The sequence below is a fragment of the Aedes albopictus genome, chromosome 3, assembly GCF_035046485.1.
Source record: "Aedes albopictus strain Foshan chromosome 3, AalbF5, whole genome shotgun sequence".
Classification (NCBI taxonomy): Eukaryota; Metazoa; Arthropoda; class Insecta; order Diptera; family Culicidae; genus Aedes; species Aedes albopictus.
This window is the reverse complement of record NC_085138.1, coordinates 33,598,092-33,613,114: the sequence shown is the minus strand read 5'-3', so window position 1 is coordinate 33,613,114 and position 15,023 is coordinate 33,598,092. Positions and strand designations below refer to the sequence as shown.

At 47.8% G+C, this 15,023-nt stretch overlaps 1 protein-coding gene across 1 annotated transcript in view; it reads left to right on the top strand.

Moving 5' to 3' along the window:
• LOC109419227 (E3 ubiquitin-protein ligase TRIM37) overlaps window positions 1-15,023 on the top strand; it is a 21,594-nt gene that overhangs the window by 754 nt on the left and 5,817 nt on the right. The window lies entirely within an intron of this gene.

The following is a 15,023-nucleotide window of genomic DNA, read 5'->3' as shown; positions in this document are numbered from 1 at the left end:
TCTTTTTTACTTTGAATTTATCAAATCATTTAAATTTGATTGCGACAATTTTTCGACGTATTATAAGTGAGCGAAAGAGATAGTGATTTAGTGAGTGAGTGAGCTTGATTAGTAAGAGTGAGCCTGCTAGTGAGTATATGAGTGAGTTAGTGAGAGATATAGTAAGGTAGTAAGTTATCTAATGAATTCATGAATGGCGTATTGAAAGTAAGTGAGTTAGCTAATGAGTTAGTGAATTAGGAAGAGTATGACTCTGTTAGTTGATGGATGTATGAGTAAATGGGTGGGTAAGTGAGTCATGTTGTGAGTTAATAATTTAATGAGTGCGTGAGTTGGCAAGTACGTGGATTATGAGTTAGTGAGTGATTTAGTGAATAAGTAAATGATTCAGTAAACTGGTGAACCATGTAGTGATATAACACATAAATGAGTGAGTAGGCGAAGGAGCGAGGTCGTAAATTGATGAGTGAGTGAGGCTGTTGCTGAGTGAATGTGTGAGTAAATGAATACGTTATTCAGTAAGTGAGTAATGTAGTGAGTATTTAAGCCATATTTACCAAAAAGGCGACACGAAATTTTATTCAGTTTGTTTTCATCGTGAAAAAAATCTTGCATACACGCTCCTTCGGTTAAAGCGTTCGTGTTTGAGTAATAAGCGTGTAAACGACTGATTTTTTTTTTAACAGGCCGATTTGAATGTGTTGTTTGATGTGTTAGGTTTGGTTTTGTTTTCATCGCGCGAAAAAAACGTTAGCATAAACGCTCCCTTGGGTAAACCGTTCGTGGTTGGATAATAAGCGTGTAAATCGTTGAAATTCTTTGAAACTATGTTTTGATGTGTATTGATCAGCCAGTTGTCAGCAGGTCATTTCTGGTGACAGGTCCGTGTATGCCACTGTTTACAACTGAATTGTCAGTTTCATAGCAGAACTGTCAAAGACCCCCAAAATCAGCTGATGTAGACGTCAAATGAAAAGGCCCATTTAGAGAATGAGTGTCAAATCGAGCATGCTATTTTGACGTACAGTATGCGGCAGGAAAAAATGCGAAAGTGTTTTTCAACTTCAAACCTCATTTTCCTCCATTTGACGTTAACTAATCTATGTTTCAACGTTCCATGATCTCTAACAGGCTAATTTTCTGAAAAGTTATTTAAAAAAAATCCCTTCTTGGGCACAAATCTTTACAAGACGGCACCTGAAGCTAAAGACCATCAAAATTTTCAAACCACTGAAAAGCACACAGGTCGCTAAATTTCATACCTGATAAAACAAAACTTTTAATTATCTCTACATTATTATCATATATATGTATTTATTCCAACTTTTTAGGCTTACATTATCACATGTTCAAAATCAAATATGATTATTTTTATTTTGTAGTGCTAGAATATAGACGTTGGCTGATACACTGTCATTAAAAAATAGTCATATATTTCCTATATTCAGTGTATAATAGCGCCTTGAACTTTTCGCATTTTTTCCTGCCGCACCCTGTATCCTCGGTTTTGTGTTGCGATTTCTGCGATTTATGTCACTTACACTAGTTTACAGCATTTTTGAACTCGGTAAGCTGATGATCATTTTTGGCGTAGAATCATGCCCTGAGTTCGAAAACGCGAAGGAAAAAAATTACAGTGGAGCGGAAATTTTTTCGACTTTCCATACAAGGTTGATGATTTGAAATCGACTTTTGTTCTATTTTTAAGTAAAGTCGCTCACTTCACACATCTCATTCTCCGTAATCAATGCTCCGATTCAGCTGATTTTTTTACTGTAACTCGCCTACATATGATATGTCAAATAAACGGTGAGAAAGAATTTTTAGATTGTTTTTTTCTTATTGAAAAAAATACATTTCTTCATATATTTTCGGAAATTTTGCTAAAATTTAAGGAGATCGTCCCAAAAACTCGCCAATATCTTGAATTTCATCAATCTGACGCAAAACCTGTATTCAGATGATCGAATGGTATTGTATTCAGCTTTAAATTTATAAAAAAAGATTTGAATTTGGTTGAACAAAACGCAAGATATTTGAATTTTAGTAAATTCCATATTTTAAAAAATTGTAAAACTCGATATTAAGCTAAAACTCAAAAACTGCTCTACTTTAAATTTTTTGAAGCGCGGATTCGAAATCAGCACTAAATTGTACTTCAAAAATTTTGGTCGTTGATAGAAGTTCACGACTTTCGTTTTATTTTGTAAACTAGTGTTATCAGAACATTTCTGATATTGCGCGTTTTCCACCTCACTGGACCCCTTTCGCAGTTAGTATAAGTGCGGGATCGTGAATAAAACAGCGATTTTGCATTGAATTGTTTCGGTGTCTTCTGCGCACTTATTCAGCACCTTGTAATGCATAAGTTCGCAGAAGACACCGGCATGATTCGATTCAAATTCGCAGTTTTATTCACGATCCCGCACTTATACTAACTGCGAAAGGGGTCTATTGGGATGGGAAATGCGCAATATTGACTCCAAGTTTACATTTTAGGCCGACCAAAATCAAGCCTGTTATAATGGGGCAGACTCTGTCGTATGGGAGAATCTATAATGCGTATCTGCTTTCTCTGTGACAATTTTGGTTATGTAAACAATTTTTATTTGTGATACACATTCATTAATACCTTTATCTTATGAGATTGATACCAAAATTTGCTACAGGATGGTAATAAATAGTACACTGAAGTTTTTTTTTTACGACGGCAATGGTCCCGCGTAAAAAAACCGCGTTATTTCAAAAAAAAACGTCGTAAAAAAGTCAAATCACGTTGTGGTGTTGACTATTTTACGCGTGTTTTTTGAAAAAAAAACGCGGATTTTTTTTACGACGAGTCTTGAAATAACGCGGTTTTTTTAGGACGGACTGCGTGAAAAAAACCGCGTAAAAAAACTTTAGTGTACAACATAGTTACTTGCTCGCTCGCTATTTCGATGATGGATGGACACCATTCTAGTTGAATGACACCGCGCATCAAATCCATATGAGTTCACATGCTGCTGCTGATGGTGCTGGGAAAATGCTGATGATGTTGGTAATGCGGTGTTTACATCGTGCCAGACAACATTGTTTGCTGCATTTGACGCAAATAAGACACAATTTTACACCATTCCGTAGTACGTTTGCAGCCCCCCTGTACGTACAACGCCGTCTGCCATCGTCCGTATCAAGAGGAATCCATTTGATGGGTATATGCTTGGAATGGAGTAAATTTGGACGTTTGGTTTTAATACGTTGAGAACAGCCATTCAGATTAAATTTGACCTAGAGAGACGGTCCCTACTGTTGAGCATCCTAATTTTTATGCTATCTTAAACGAAAAATTAAATTTGGAAGCGGATTGCTAATGATACTGTGCAAATTCAGATATTTTCTCAACAACAACAAATGGAACGAGCTCACCAAAGTATATGATGATACATCGATATACGCATTCCACTTTCAAGTGTGACATTCCGTGCTCAAATTTATCGTTGCTCGAGCTTCATATCCAACCCATTACACCGACAAAACCCCCTAAGGCGCCGTCCACAAATTACGTAACGCTCTATGGGGAGGGGGGGAGTACAGGCAAGCGTTACGGCTCATACAAAAAATTTAGGATTTTCATACAAAATAGCGTTACGGGGGGGGGGGGGGGGGGGTGGTCAAAAATTGTCGATTTTAGCGTTACGTAATAAATGGATGCTGCCTAACTGACAACGACGGTGGGTCGTCGTTGTTTTCCGAGAAGATCCGAGGATAGGAACGATGTATACGCCATGCTTCGCATATCTGTTGTAGAGTACATACTAACTGCTGCGCACAGCATGCATTCAGCAGTTCAGCATACAATGTGTGCTGCTGGTAATGTTCTAGAGGAGGAAATACGTGTCCTGATTGTATAGTACCTACCTAGTGTCTCCCCGGTGGCGACGATAATGTTTGTGTCTGTTTCCTGATGAAGATGATACTGTTGGAGAAAAATTGCGTTTGATGATGTTTTCGTGGAACAATTTGCGATGGAATCGCTTTGCGTATGTGTCAATGCGAAAAGCTTTCAAGTTTCACTGGTTTCAACATTTTATTGATACCTTCTTAGTATGTAGTAGACTAATCAACTCCATCATGATCTAAATCGAAAATTCAAATTGACATGCGGATGAGCATTCAGACCGGTTATATGAAAACTTTACTAGACCTAAAGGTTCATATTAGAAAGATAATTTACGAAGGTTTTTTGTGATTGATTAGTACCTTTTCCCATTTGAAATATTCTCACGTGCCAGGCTTTTGTCAACCCCAATCCAAAATCACAAACCTATAGCGATGCCGCACATGGCAGGCACACAGCCAAACAAATAGCCATTTCGCATGAAAGCTTTCACTTGGCAACATCAGGGAGGAAGTATCACATTACACACCCACCCCCTCTCGTTCGTCTCCATCATGGTTCGTCGCAGGTCCTAGGATACTTTTTATGCAGATCCCTTACATGTCTACAGCATGAGCCGTACAAGGACAGCGGTTGATTGCGGAAAAATTGCTTCCAAAACGATACTGAGACCTGCTGCATGGGTAATATCCCGTTCCGAAGCTCGTAAACCATCAAGTTGCGAGAAGAAATGCCCATCATGAATCGGTTGTTTGCTTATGTTGCTTGCCTCGGCTGGGTAGCAGCGGTCAGACTCTTTTTTTTTTTCGAGGGAGACCGTCGTAAAAAGTGTCAATCTGTCATTCAATCCTTCGATTACTTTTCTTCTGAATCTTACTTTGCCTTTTAGCAAAGAGCTATAGCTTCGAAAATTACTACCGTCAGGGACTAGAATGGGTCATTAGGAAGCCATTTTATTGTTTATTTCAGCATCCTTAATCTATTTTAATTAGATAATACGTCGCAACGGTCAATATTGGTGAGCTCGTTCCATGTACTCTTTGTTGCGACGCATTTTATCATCTACTTATTATACCATTACAAATGTTTGTGCACTTGTCCAAATCTGGAATTCTCGAGACTCATTTGTGAAATTAGTTCATTTTTTAGAATCAATATTTATGGTTTCGAAGCTGACGTCAATTTGGTACAATGTATACTCAATGTAGTACATATTATCGAAAAACGAAGTTCCACCATTTCTCCAATTATTTGATTAAGAAACTACACCCACACCGAGCAACGAAAGTTCCACTAATCGACGTCCATTAGAGAGTGGAAAGTTTAGTGCAAGCTCATCATCATCATCATCATCGTCGTCGTCGTCATCACCCATCTCATCCCTTTCATCCCGAACAAAAAGCAAGCAGCATTCACCAAGAAGGTTACATCCCATCCGATTAATGGATGGACGGCTGCGGCGGCGTTGCCTGGTCCAGTCTAGTCATTCCCGACGAAAGATTATACAACGCAGCGAATTGTCCCTTTTCTTACGTCGTCGTAGTTCACACAGCCCCAGCTACTAAGAGGCGCTCTCTTGAATCAACGTTTATTTGATAAAGGCCCTGTTGTTGTCTCGATCGACTAGGGAAACCCCAACCGGATGGATTACTCTTTCTTTGATTCTTTGGCGCTTAAACAATGGAGAGCACACCCAAGGGTAGAGGCTTTTATCAGTTGATGGGCGAAGATTTTCGGGGTCAAACAAATATTTCAATGCCGACGACGAAATTGTATTCCATATATCGTTTTCTTAGAATACACATTTTTTATCCAAAATTGGATGGTATTTTCATTGTGTACCGAATGATTTATATTACAGCAAAAAAATATGAAAGTTAAGCAGCACGTAAATTGAAGATTAACTGAAATTTGCGGCAGAAAAATGTAAATCACCAACATTGAACGTCAGCCGAGCAGCCCGCTGCTGGTCAGACGGTTTGTTTACAGATTTTAAAGCATATTCGCTTTAAATTTACATGCATCTGCTATAAATCATGCCAGCCACTCTCCGTCATCAGCTAAACGAACGGCTGCACGCAGCTGTGGCGGTTTCCCCGTTGTCTCTCTCAGCACTCTCTGCAGCAGCCGGAGCATGTCGGGAATGCGTGCATTATGGTAGAAGCAGTTCAACTTTGACTGTCTGCTCATCAACCAGCTGAGATAGCCGAGAGAACTCGGGCGTGCTATTCACACCCCAAGGATCTGAGTTCAATTCTCGCTCGGAGTTTAATTTCTCTTTATATTTTCTAACAGACATCTGTAATGTAATTTTAAGATCGCACAAAAATTTCCATCATATATGACGGGGTCCTTTTGTTACATTCGATTCGTCATAATTTTACAGGTTTTTTTCGAACTATAGTGCTTGCGTACATAGTAGCCGTCTCCATTCCACTCGGTCCATGGCTGTTTGTCTCCAGTTACGCACTCTGCGTAGGGTCCGCAGATCGTCCTCCACTTGGTCGACCCACCTAGCTCGCTGCGCACCACGTCTTCTTGTACCGGTTGGATGACTCTCGAGAACCATTTTAGTCGGGTTGCTATCCGACATCCTGATGACGTGACTCGCCCACCGTAGCCTCCCGATTTTCGCGGTATGGACGATGGTTGGTTCTCTCAGCAGCTGATGCAGCTCGTGGTTCATTCGCCTTCTCCAAGTCCTGTCTTCCATCTGCACTCCGCCGTAGATGGTACGTAACACCTTCCGTTCAAAAACTCCAAGGGCGCGTTGGTCCTCTGCATGTAGGGTCCATGTTTCGTGTCCATAGAGGACGACCGGTCTAATCAGCGTCTTGTAGATAGTTAACTTCGTGTTACGGTGAACTTTATTCGATCGTAGAGTTTTGCGGAGTCCAATGTAAGCACAATTTCCTGCCACAATGCGCCTCTGAATTTCTCTGCTGGTGTCGTTGTCGGTGGTCACCAGTGACCGCAATTACACCAATTCTTCAACCGTTGTCTTCGACACATTAATGACATTAATGACTAATCCGATTCGCCTGGCTTCACTCTTTAGTCGGATGTACGTTTCCGCCATCGTCTCAAATTTACGAGCTATAATATCAATATCATCAGCGAAACCAAGCAGCTGAACGGACTTCGTGAAAATCGTCCCACTCGTGTTTATCCCCGCTCTCCTTATTACACCTTCTAACGCAATGTTGAACAACATGCACGAAAGACCATCGCCTTGCCGTAACCCTCTGCGAGATTCGAAGGGACTCGAGAGTGTCCCTGATACTCGAACTACGCACATCATTCGATCCATCGTCGCCTTGATCAATCGTATCAGTTTATCCAGGAATCCGTATTCGTGCATAATCTGCCATGGCTGTTCTGTATCGATTGCATCATACGCCGATTTGATGGACAAGTGATGTGTGGGCACGTTGTATTCGCGGCATTTCTGCAACACTGGCGGATGGCGAACATCTGGTCCGTTGTAGCGCGTTCACCCATAAATCCAGCCTGATATTGCCCCACGAACTCTCTTGCAATCGGTGATAGACGGCGGCATAAAATTTGAGAGAGTATCTTGTAGGCAGCGCTCAGTAGTGTGATCGCGCGGTAGTTCCCGTAATCCAACTTGTAGCCCTTTTTGTAGATGGGACACACGATACCTTCCATCCATTCCTCCGGTAATACTTCCTCCTCCCAAATCTTGGTAATGACCCAGTGTAGTGCTCTCACCAGTGCTTCTCCACCGTATTTTAGAAGCTCGCTTGGTAGTTGATCTGCTCCAGCGGCTTTGTTGTTTTTCAACCGGCCAACCTCCTCCTCAATCTCTTGAAGGTCAGGGGCCGGAAGTCTTTCACCCTGTGCACATAGTCCTAGATCTGTTACCACGCCACCTTCGGTACTTTTTTTTTTTTTTTTTTTTTTTTTTTTTTTTTCCTTCTAAACCATAGGGGGATAATCTGCTCAACAGACACCCTAACAGAAGGTTAGGGTAGTGTAGGTCTGACAGGCTGTCTTCTACAACAAAAGTAAAATCCAGGACTACTCTCTCCTCGTACCCACTAAACCATTCCTATGGTCGCCAAACCCTACGTCTCTCCGGAACCACCAAGAAGGTATTGCTTCAGAGAGGGGCTAGTGCACATCGCACCCACAAGGTTAGCTGCGTAGCCTGCAGCAACGAACATCGATGACTCGCTTTGGAGAGTCCATCACGGTAGCATGCTGGCGCTTAGCCAGTTTCCCGAGTGGTCCTCGCCACTCCCTTTGTCCTCGGAAGGCGGGCAGGGTCAACCCCGCCCGCGCCCTACTGCTGAGCGGACATCAAGAACTGATGCCCACGTGCAACCCGATCTGACCTGCCCGCAAGGAAGGGTATCACTACCCTTCAGGCCCTATCAGATGCACCCGTAGGTTGCAGACAGCAGGATCTCACCTACCCCGACCCTTGCCGGGGACCCCTTTCCAACCGCGGGCTCGGATCCAACCCAGTAGACCGACGCCACGACAGCACCGCTACCGGGACTTCCTCTCCGCGGCCACTTAATCGTTGTAAGGGTCGATCTCGACCGCAGGGCACCGGTATGACCTACGAAGCCGACTCCGAACCCCTGGACCACCTCTTGTACTGCATCTGGACTAGCCATTCTCCGAGTCCACGCGCCACCTCCTCTGTAGCTCCCAGACGATGTGGGTAATAGCCGTTGAAACGGCGTTCCAGCCAAACTCATCCCTACACATCCTCTGGACCAAGTTGTCCGGAGTTGTGTCTTCCCCGCATGTGGCAAGCATGCGGTCACGCATTGTGCGAAAACGCGGGCACACGAACAAAACGTGTTCCGCCGTTTCCTCTAAACCATTGCACACTGGGCATTCGGGAGAATCCGCATGCCCGAAACGGTGTAGATACTGTCGGAAGCAACCATGACCTGTAAGGACCTGTGTCAGGTGGAATGTGACTTCCCCATGGCGCCTATTAATCCAACTATCTACCCTCGGTATCAACCTATAGGTCCACCTTCCTTTGGTGGAGCTGTCCCACGCGCGCTGCCATTTGACCATAGAGGCCATCCTGACAGTCCTGCGTATGCCTCTTGTGCCGCGCATTTCGAAGCACTCCATGTCCTCACTGATAAGAATGCTGATAGGCACCATACCAGTAATGACGCAGAGAGCGTCGTGTGACACGGTACGGTACGCGCTCGCAACCCTCAGGCACATAAGCCTGTAAGTACTTTCCAGCTTCCGTCGGTAGCATTTAGTACTTAGCGCGGTGCCCCACGCCGGGCCGCCATACCTAAGTATGGATGTAGCAACACTAGCCAGAAGCTTGCGCTTACTGGCGTACACCGCAGAGCTATTGGACATTATCCGGGACAGTGCCGCAATAGCTGTGGAGGCTCTTTTACAGGCATAATCGACGTGGCTACCGAAGGTAAGCTTATCGTCGATCATCACGCCCAAGTGTTTGACGGAGCGCTTTGACAGGATAGTACAGTCTCCTACACTGATCTCCGTCTGCTGCTCCGACTTCAAGTTGTTAACAACCGTCACCTCTGTCTTGTGGTGAGCCAGCTCCAGTTTCCTGGACCGCATCCACGCCTCCACAACCTTGATCGAGTGGTTGGTAGTCAACTTTACCTCCTCGATCGTTTCACCGTAGACTTCGAGCGTAATGTCGTCGGCAAATCCGACAATCACCACTCCCACTGGATACTCTAACCTCAACACCTCGTCGTACATGACATTCCATAACACCGGACCCAGGATGGAACCTTGCGGGACTCCTGAGGTTATGTGAAAGCACTTCCGACCCACCTCCGTGTCGTAGACTAGTACACGATTCTGAAAGTAACTTCCGAGAATCTTGTACAGGTACTCCGGTATCCCCAGACGCAAGAGCGCATCGGCAATAGCAGACCAGCTGGCGCTATTAAACGCATTCCTTACATCCAGAGTCACTACCGCGCAAAAGCGAATTCCCCTCCTCTTAGGCTCGAGTGCTTTCTCGGCGGTTTTTGTAACCGACAAGATAGCGTCTACGGTGGACCTCCCCTTCCGGAAGCCGTACTGGTTACTCGAAAGACCATTTTCGCCCTCGGTGAACCGCAACATTCTATTGAGGATGATCTTTTCGAGCACCTTTCCCGCCGTGTCAATCAAGCATATTGGTCTATATGCCGACGGGTCTCCGGGTGGTTTCCCCGCCTTTGGCAATAGTACCAGGCTCTGCCTCTTCCAAGCTTCTGGGAAAACTCCCTCGTCCAGGCATTTCTGCATAGCAGACCTGAACATCTCGGGAGCCTCTGCAATAGCTACTTTTAAGGCCAGGTTCGGAACTCCGTCCGGACCTGGGGCCTTACCTACGCTAAGGGACTTAGCTATCCCCGCAAGTTCCACATCGGTGACCCTCTCCTCATCGCCAGCCCCAGTCCCCGGCTGTCCTACGAAAGGAGGCCAAGGACTAGGATCATGACGCGGAAAAAGTCCTCCAATGATCCCCTCCAACATCTCTGGAGATTGCTCTGTAGGAGCCATCACACCTCTCGTCTTGGCCATAACGATCCTGTAGGCGTCACCCCACGGGTTCGTATTGGCACTCTGACAGAGACCCTCAAAGCAGGCCTTTTTGCTTGCTCTTATCTCGGTCTTAAGCGCGGCTTTTGCAGCGGCGAACACCACCCGCCGTTCGTTTCGCTCTTCCTCTGATCGTGCTCGCTGCATCCGCCGCCTAGCCCTTAGGCAGGCGCGGCGCAGGTCCGCAATCGCGTCGGTCCACCAGTAAGCCGGTGGCCTCCCATTTCTAGGGTGGACTCGCCTAGGCATGGTCGCATCACACGCACGTGAGAGCACCGCTACCAGCTCGTCGCCGTCTAAACCGATTAAGTTTCGCTCACGGCGGAGCGCCTCCCTAAATACCCCTTCGTCGAAGTATGATGTCTTCCACCTGCGAGGGCTTGGCCTTGACCTAGCCGCCTCTTCTTCTATCCGCTGTCTGCTGTTATTGTAGTCGATACTGTAGCGAACCGCCAGGTGGTCGCTGTGAGTGTAGCCATCATCTACTCTCCAGTTCGAACTACTTGTTAGGCCAGGACTGCAAAAGGTCACGTCAATAATTGACTCCGCTCCATTCCGACTAAAGGTACTCTTGGTACCGACATTAGCCAAGTCGACATCTAAGATGGCCAGTGTTTCTAGCAGGATCTGACCCCGCTGGTTCGTGAAACGGCTTCCCCATTCCACGGCCCAGGCATTAAAGTCGCCCGCTATTACCACCGGCCTTCGCCCTGTTAGCACGGTCGTTAAGCGGTCCAGCATTTGCGTGAACTGCTCGATCGGCCACCGCGGAGGCGCATAACAGCTACAGAAGAAGACCCCGTTTACTTTGGCGACCACGAAGCCCTCATAGGTAGTAGACACCAACTCCTGAACGGGGTATTTACCCGTCGTCCATATCGCCGCCATTTTTCTGGTCCCATCCGCGACCCAGTTGCCGTTGCCGGCGGGTACTCGGTATGGGTCCGATATCATGGCGATATCCGTCTCCCACTCAGAAACTGCCTGACAAAGCAGTTGCTGAGCCGCATCACAGTGGTTCAGGTTCAGCTGCGTTACCTGCACTGTGATTTGTTGTTCACTGCGGCTTTCTTGAAGGCCGGGCACCTTGGACCACCCATCGGATGTCTGTTGTTCGAGGATTTCCCGGTACAGATCATGCAGATGGGCGGACTCGTGCAGCTTTGGGCCTTATGACCTTCAGCGCCGCATCGCCTGCACAGTTTGCGCCTGTCGGGGCCTTTGCAGTCCCACGACTTGTGTCCTGGTTCCAGACACCTGAAGCAAACCTCTGGTGGCTCGTGGAATGTCAGGTGACATACACACCAACCCACCTTTATGCTCCCTACTTTAACGGACTTTTTGACGTCCGCCACAGGTAGCTGAACCAAAGCTACCTGTGTCCCTGCTGGCCCTTTCCGTAGCTTAACGGCTGCGGCGGCCACCTGCACATCGCACTGTTGCCGCAGTGCCGTGACGAGCTCTTCCACTTCGGTGATCTCATCGATGTCCTTGACCTTCAGAGTCGCCTCATGTGTCAAAGCCCTCACCTGCACACCCTCACCAAGGACCTCTTCTGCCAGCCTCTTATAGGCGGCGCCCTTGTGCTCCTTCTGGCGCTTCAGCTCCAGGATCATCTCGCCCGTACGAGTACGTCTAATACTGCGTACGTCGGCTCCAAGACCCTCAAGCTTGGCGTCGCTTCGCATCATCTTCAAGACGTCCGAGTACTTGGACTGTTCCGTCTTGATGACGATAGCGTCGCCTTTCTCGCGCTTGGCACCTGCCCTCCTACGCCTTGGCTTGGCGTCCTGCGCTACTACCTGCGGATTCGCCTTCTTCTTCTTCCGCTCTACCTTCGTCCAAGGGGGGTCCTCCCCTTGGATCGCCCTACTCTGTGGCTGTTGAGGGCCCACTAGCGGTCGCAACCCCTTGTTCCCATCGTTCCGGGACGGGCCAGCCTTTTCAGGCCCACCCTTCCCAGCTTTCCGGGAACCCTGGCTGGGGTCCGACCTTCCGGCATTATTACCGACTTTCGGGGTAATGATTCGCCTGGCCTTGCGGGCACCGCCAGACAGCTCCTCGCCTGACGGTTGCCTCGCCCGCTTCTGCGATTGCTTGCCCCGTTTGTCGCGAGCAGTCGCTTCCGCCTTATTTGGACTTCCTGCGAAGGAGAAGGCCTCCGTTTGGGTAAACTTCGGCACTTTCTCATTTGCAGGCTCCGCTGCTGCAGCAGTCAGCAACGCGAGTGCCGCGTGCTCCTGCTTGGCATCGTCGATCGACGCCCTAAGTCGAAGTACCTTCGGTACTTGCAACGTCGCCATTGAGGTGCTCATCGTAATGCTGCCGCCACCTCTCGACCACCTCACGCTCGCTCGTGAGAATATTCCCGTGATTATCTCGGCACATGTCGGCTTGTGGCACAAAGCCTCTGCGCGAGCGGTTCCGCTTCTCGTAGATCTTTCGTGTGTCCTTAGCGCGGTATAGTTCTTCCATCGCTTCGCGATCTCGTTCTTCCTGCTGGCGCTTCTTCATCCGGAAGACTGAGTTCTGCCTGTCCCACGCCTGTCTATAACGTGCCTCATTCGCTCTCGTACGGTTTTGCAGCATTCTCGCCTATGCTGCATTTTTCTCGTTTTTAACTGTTCACATTCGCCGTCGTACCAGTCGTTTCTGTGATTCGGAGGTGCGAAGCCTAGTGCTGTAGCCGAGGTACTACCTATGGCGGATTGGATGTCCCTCCAGCAATCTTCAAGTCCTGCTGCGCCAAGCTGCTGGGGGTGGAAGCTCAGGTAAAAACACCACCCCCGGCGAAGACTGGCGCTTGAGCCTAGCTATTTAGCACTGTAGTTGAAGGAAATGACAATGCAGAACCCGTAGCTTCCGGGAAGGTAAGCCCAGCTCCCTGGGTTAGTGGGTTGGTGTCAGGCCCTGCGAGCCAGCCGTAAAAAAGACTAGCACCGGAAAATCAACAAGAGAAGAATGCGAACCGATACCAATGGCGACGACCACAGCGACGAAAAGGGACTTGCGATTGGAAGCTCGGTGCGTAGAACTGCAGATCTCTCAACTTCATCGGGAGCACCCGCATACTCGCCGTTATACTGAAGAACCGCGGGTTCGGAATCGTAGCGCTGCAGGAGGTGTGTTGGACAAGATCTATGGTGCGAACGTTTAGAGGTAATCATACCATCTACCAGAGTTGCGGCAACACACGTGAGCTGGGAACAGCTTTTATAGTGATGGGCGACATGCAGAGGCGCGTGATCGGTTGGTGGCCGATCGACGAAAGAATGTGCAGGTTGAGGATCAAGGGCCGATTCTTCAACATTAGCATAATAAACGTGCACAGCCCTCACTCCGGAAGCACTGATGATGACAAAGACGCATTTTAAGCGCAGCTCGAACGCGAGTACGACCGCTGTCCAAACCACGACGTCAAAATCATCATAGGGGATCTAAACGCTCAGGTAGGCCAGGAGGAGGAATTCAGACCGACGATTGGAAAGTTCAGCGCCCACCAGCTGACGAACGAAAATGGCCTACGCCTCATCGATTTCGCCGCCTCCAAGAACATGGCCATTCGTAGCACCTTTTTCCAGCACAGCCTCCCGTATCGTTACACCTGGAGATCACCACAACAGACGGAATCGCAAATCGACCACGTTCTGATTGATGGACGGCACTTCTCCGACATTATCGACGTCAGGACCTATCGTTGCGCTAATATCGACTCTGATCGCTACCTGGTGATGGTTAAACTGCGCCCAAAACTCTCCGTTATTAACAATGTACAGTACCGGCGGCCGCCCCGGTACGATCTAGAGCGACTGAAGCAACCGGATGTCGCTACCGCATACGCGCAGAATCTTGAGGCAGCGTTGCCGGACGAGGGTGTGCTCGATGTGGCCCCTCTAGAGGACTGCTGGAGTACAGTCAAAGCAGCCATCAAACGATTGGTTCGACGAGGAGTGCAGAGCGGTTCTGGAAGAGAAGGATGCAGCGCGGGCGGTAATGCTGCAGCATGGAACCCGACAGAATGTGGAGCGATACAGACAGAAGCGGAAGCAGCAGACCCGTCTCTTCCGGGAGAAAAAGCGCCGCCTGGAAGAAGCGGAGTGTGAGGAAATGGAACTGCTGTGCCGTTCACAAGAAACACGTAAGTTCTACCAGAAGCTTAACGCATCCCGCAAAGGCTACGTGCCGCAAGCCGAAATGTGCAGGGATAAGGACGGGAGCCTCCTGACGGACAAACGTGAGGTGATCGAAAGGTGGAAGCAGCACTTCGACGAGCATCTGAATGGCGAAGAGAATGTAGGCACGGAGGACCAAGGCAGCGGAGGAAATGACTATGTTGGTGCAGCAGAGGACGGGAACGAACCAACTCCCACGCTGAGGGCAGTTAAGGATGCCATCCACCAGCTCAAAAACAACAAAGCGGCTGGTAAGGACGGTATCGCAGCAGAACTCATCAAGATGGGCCCGGAAAAGTTGGCCACCCGTCTGCACCAGTTAGTAGTCAAGATCTGGGAAACCGAACAGCTACCGGAGGAGTGGAAGGAAGGGATACCCCATCCACAAGAAAGGC